At 36.0% G+C, this 6,027-nt stretch overlaps 1 protein-coding gene across 1 annotated transcript in view; it reads left to right on the top strand.

Moving 5' to 3' along the window:
* Positions 1-6,027, top strand: part of LOC112442305 (hydrocephalus-inducing protein homolog) — a 316,573-nt gene that overhangs the window by 81,127 nt on the left and 229,419 nt on the right. The gene's annotated exons all lie outside the window — the stretch shown is intronic.

The following is a 6,027-nucleotide window of genomic DNA, read 5'->3' on the forward strand; positions in this document are numbered from 1 at the left end:
TTTGCTTTTGTTTCCTTTGTAGTAGAAGACAGATTCAAAAATATTTTCTTCTAGGAGTTTTATAGTTTCTGGTCTTATAAATACTTAATTTAAAAAAACACTTCATCAGTTTTCAGATAAGTAAGATGGTGTCTTAGTAACTTCTAGGGGTGACCAGTGAAAATTTTTTATAGTTTTTAAAAAAATTATCTTTAGAAACTTCTGGGTGCTTATTTAGATGTATCTTAATGAATTACAGTTATTGTTTTCACTTGATGCTCAAGTTATCCTAATTGGCATGGGTGGGTCAGAGAGAGGATCCTTCAAGTTGATACTAGGTTATTTTTAAATAATTCAGTCTCTGATAATTTCCATACTTTATGGCACAACTCAGTTCCATCTTTTATATTTTCTGCCCATACCTGCTACCATCCTGACCTTAGTGGGAATGTCTGTAGTACTGTGCTTCTCAAACTTGGTCTCAAGACCCTTTTACCCTTTTAAAAATTATTGAGGAATACAAAGAACTTTAGTTTATGGGAGTTATATCTGTTGATATTTTCCATATCAGAAATTTAAACTGAGAAATGTTTTATTAATTCAAAAATAATGATAACATTTTATGTTAAATATTTTTTTATGAAAAATAATTTTCAAAACAAAAGTCAGTGAGAAGCATGGCAGTGTTTACATTTTTCCAAATCTTTTTTTGTTTATGTGTTTTAATAGAAGACTGCTAGGTTCTCATATCTGTTCTTACATTCAGTCTGTTGCAACACTGTTTTTGTTTTGTTGAAGTACTTAACATCTGGCCTCACATAGCTATGTGGTTGGAAAGGGAGGAGTATTAAGCAGCCCCTTTAGGTGGTTAGGAATATTCTCTGATGCCACACCAGAATCTGACAGATGATAGTTTCTTAAAATTCAGTTGCAATGAAGAATGTTAAACTAAATTAATGACCTTTTATACTCTGTTACACTAATATCCATTGGTCTGTCTTGAGCTTTGAGTGGGTCCCTTACCCACACGTGGTTTTGTAACACCATGAATTTGTCCTTTGGAAAATATCAGTTCCTTGAGTTTTGCACATCTTGCAAATGTTGACACATTTGATTATATGGTATCAAAAAAGAATCACATTTTTAAACATCTCAACTAATGTCTCCAACATAATCTAACTACTGAGAAACTGTCATGCTCACGATGGTGAACAAAATTTTTCTTAAATTCTGATTTTAACTTGTGTGCTTGAATGTTACAGCAGCAAATATTGTCAGTTGTTTTCCTTGAAGTGATAGATCATTTTATCAATTTTTGAGAAAATATCTGTCAAAAATACGTCTGAATAACTACAGTTTATCTGCTGGTTGTTCTTTAAAGTAAAAATGGTATTCCATGAAAAGTGTAAAGCTTCAATTTACAACTCAGTCTCACAAATGCTTTTCCTGAAGACAGCCATCATGCTTGGATACACAGCAGAAGTGCTTTGGGTATAGTTCCCATTTCTTCTCCTAGAATATTAAAGACGTGTGCTCAGGGGTCGAGACTTAATGAAATTCATCATGTTTATTACTTCATCAAAGATATTCTTTTTTTAAAATATTTTATTTTGTTTATTTGTAATTGAAGGATAATTGTTTTACAATGTTGTGTTGGTTTTTGCTGTATAACAGTGTGAATTGGCCATCACTTCAGTTCAGCCTCTCAGTCATGTCCGACTCTTTGCGACCCCATGAATCGCAGCACGCCAGGCCTCCCTGTCCATCACCAACTCCCGGACTTCACTCAGACTCACGTCCACTGAGTCAGTGATGCCATCCAGCCATCTCATCCTCTGCCATCCCCTTCTCCTCCTGCCCCCAATCCCTCCCAGCATCAGAGTCTTTTCCAATGAGTCAACTCTTCTCATGAGGTGGCCAAAGTACTGGAATTTCAGCTTTAGCATCGTTCCTTCCAAAGAAATCCCAGGGCTGGTCTCCTTCAGAATGGACTGGTTGGATCTCCTTGCAGTCCAAGGGACTCTCAAGAGTCTTCTCCAACACCACAGTTCAAAAGCATCAATTCTTCAGCACTCAGCCTTCTTCACAGTCCAACTCTCACATCCATACATGACCACAGGAAAAACCATAGCTTTGACTAGACGAACCTTTGTTGGCAAAGTAATGTCTCTGCTTTTCAATATGCTATCTAGGTTGGTCATAACTTTCCTTCCAAGGAGTAAGCTTCTTTTAAGTATGTATATATCCCCTCCCTCTTGGAATCCCCGCCAATGCAACCCTTCTGGGTTGTCACAGAGTGCTGGCCTGGGTTCCCTATGTTATATATAGCAGCTTCCCACTATTTATCTGTTTTACACATGGTAGTGTGTATAGTTGGTGATGGACAGGGAGCCTGGTGTGCTGCAGTCCATGGGGTTGCAAAGAGTCGGACATGACTGAGCGACTGAACTGAACTGAGTGTGTAAAAGTGTATATATGTCAGTGCTGCTCTCAGTTTCTTCCCCCTTCTCCTTTGCCTGCTGTGTCCACAAGTTTGTTCTCTACGGCTGCACGTGTATTCCTGCCCTACAAATAAGTTCATCAGTACCATATTTCTAGATTCCATATATATGCGTTATATCAAAGGCACTCAAGTAAAAATGGCTTCTCCTCCCCCCACTATAATATGGTGATGAAGAATGACTCTAGTGTAGTTTGTTGCCACTATGGTGATTTATGCCGACACCAGCAATTTTGCTCGTTGCTTTTGTATTACATTTACTGTTAACATAGTGAAAAAGGGAAATAAATAATGTCTTGGTTCGGGTCCACACACCACACTTTGAGAACTGGGGCTCTTTTCCCCATTATATCAGCTGCTGAGATTTTACAAATTTATTTTTATTTATATTAATGAGGTAGTAGTTCCTATTTTTGAGGCTTTTAAAAGCATAAATGAGTGTTTCATTTTTCCATTTTTTAAAATCTGTGAAGATTAGCATAGAGCATATTTTTCTCTTAGGCTCTACTAATATGATTAATTGTATTAATGGATTTCCTAATAGTGAACTGTTATTACATTTCTGAAATAAGCCCTGCTTTATCTTGATGGATATTGGGTTCTGTTTGTTAATACTAATTACAATATTTGCTTTAATATTTACAAATGAGATCTGTTTGTATCTTTGTCTTATTGAGCAGTATTTTTCTGGTTTTGTAATCAATATTATATTTGCTTTATAAAAATAATTTGGATGTTTCCTCTTTTCCCCAACTCTCTGAAGTAGTTTAAATAGCATTTGCATAATCTTTGAGGTTTAGTAGACTTCTTTGTGAAACAAGCTTAGCTTGTATGTTTTTGGCAGGGGAACTCTTACGATTTCCTATATTTCTTTTTCCCAGGTGGACTAGTGGTAAAGAATCTGCCTGCCAATGCAGGAGACATAAGAGATGCAGGTTTGATACCTGAGTTGGGAAGATCCCCTGGAGAAGAACTGGCAATCTACTCTAGTATTCTTGTCTGGGAAATCCCATGGACAGAGGACCATGGATTTGCAAAGAGTCAGACTCGACTGAGCATGCGTTGCGTGCACACATATTTCTTTTTACAAAATTCATTTGTTTAGAGCCTCTGTTTCTATTAGAGTTAGTTTTGATATATTTGCCTAGAGTTTTGTTTATTTCATCTAAATTTTCTCAAGCATTTTCTCTTGTAGAATTGCATAGAGTAGTCTCATAATTTAAAAAAAAAATTGCTGTGTTGAGTTTTTCTTTTGTTTGCTTATACTTTTAAAAATCAGGTTAACTCTATTTTGTTGCTTAATTTTCAGAGAACCAGCTGTTTTGGTTTGCTTACTGTTTATTTCTGTTTTCTAACTCATCAATTTCTGCTTAAATTTTTAAATTGAGGTATAATTTATATATAACATTATTTCAAGTGTGCAGCGTAGTGATTCAGTATATGTATATATTGCAAAATGACCACCACCACTAGTTAGCATTTGTCATCATACATAAGTTACAAATTTTCTTTTTCTTACAGTGAGAACTTTGAAGATCTACTTTCTTGGCAACTTTTAAGATTACAGTATTAACTACAGACAGTTGACTCTTGACCAACATGGATTTGAACTGTATGGGTCTACTTACATGTGGATTTCTTTCACTTAATACATATTATATACATACATTACACTATCCACAGTTGTTTGAATTCGTGGTTGTGGGACTATGTATATGGAAGGTGACTGTAATGTTATACTTGAGTTTTCGACTGCATTAAAATTCAGTCCTGGGGACCTGGGGCCTGGGACCTATATTCCCTGTATAGGTCATGGGACCTCACTTTTGCATTTTTAATTTTGAATATTCTACATATAAATGAGATCATAGGTTGTCTTTCTCTGACTTATTAATATTTCACTTAACATAATACCATTTAGATCCAACCATGTTGTCTCAAACGGCAAAATTATTTTTTTTATGACTGAGTAATCCATTGTATATATACCACATATCCTTCATCCACTCATCTGTTGATGGATAGCTTGCTTCCATATCTTGGCTATTCTAAATTTAATGCTGCAGTGAACATTGAACATGAAAGTGAAAGTTGCTCAGTCGTGTCTGACTCTGAAACCCCATGGACTATACAGTCCATGAAATTCTCCAGGCCAGAATACTGGAGTGGGTAGACTTTCCCTTCTCCAGGGGATCTTCCCAACCCAGGGATTGAGCCCAGGTCTCCCACATTGCAGGTGGATTCTTTACCACCTGAGTCACAAGGGAAGCCCAAGAATACTGGAGTGGGTAGCCTATCCCTTCTCCAGCAGATCTTCCCGACCCAGGAATCAAACCAGGTTCTGAATTGCAGGTGGATTCTTTATCAACTGAGCTATGAGGGAAATGCATATATATATATGTGTGTGTGTGTATGTATATGTATTTGAATTAGTGTTTTTGTTTTCTTTGGGTATATACCCTGAAGGGAAATTACTGGATTACATGACAGTTTTATTTTTAATTTTTTGAAGGCTGGGTAAGCTGGTTCCTGTTATTGATGAGGGAAACATTCTCAGGCTGAGGAGTTTCCTCTTAGCACTGAGCAGGGCCAGCCTGGGGGATGGAAATGATGCAGACAAAATGAAACTATTCTTCCTATCTTTTTTGTGTGGTTATTTTCAATTTTTTGGCTCCGTTGTGTTGCTAAGTGTGCTGCAGTCCATGGGGTCACAAAGAATTGGCACGACTGAGCGACTGAACTGAACTGTTCTTAAGTGGGGTCCTGAGCTCTCCCAGAGCTATTTTCATTCATGGATCGGTGTCTAATTGTTAACCCTTTGTGGGGGGTGTTTCCTACTCCACAGTCTTGATGAAGTCACTCTTGTTTAGGCCTTTAAAAATGTCACACTACTGTCTTTTAGGTGCATGATTTCTAACAAGATGACTGTTGTAATTGTTATTAATACATTTATTTCTCTTTAGTAATTAATATGTCTTTTTTCCACCTTTGACTGCTTTCAAGATTTTCTCTTTATTTTGTGTTTTCAGAGGTTGAATTTTAATATGTATACATCTGACTTGGGTATTTATCTTGGTTGGTAGTTTAGATCTATAGTTTGATATATGCCATTAATTTTGGAAATTCTTAGCCATTATCCCTTAAAATATTTATTCTATCACATTCTTTGTCTTTTTTCCTTCTGGAGTCGTAATTGCACATCTATTAGATCATTTGTTGTCTTATAGTTCTTGGATGCTATACTCTGTTTTTATTTTTAAATTTTTTTTCTTTGTTCAGTTTGTATATTTTTCAAATTTGCTGATTAAGCTTTGTTAAGTCTACCGAAGAGACTGTCAGTAACAGTCTTGATCTCTATTACTGTGTTTTTATTTCTAGCTTCTCATTTTTTTTTCCTTATAGTTTCCCTTTCTGCTGAAATGACTCATTTGACAATGAGTATTGTCTACTTTTTCCACCAGAGCCTTTGCAGTATTTTTCATAGTTATTTAAAATTCCCTATCTGATAGTACCAATATCAGTGTCATATGTGAGTCTGGTTCTCTTAA

Source organism: Bos taurus, chromosome 18, assembly GCF_002263795.3.
Source record: "Bos taurus isolate L1 Dominette 01449 registration number 42190680 breed Hereford chromosome 18, ARS-UCD2.0, whole genome shotgun sequence".
Classification (NCBI taxonomy): domain Eukaryota; kingdom Metazoa; phylum Chordata; class Mammalia; order Artiodactyla; family Bovidae; genus Bos; species Bos taurus.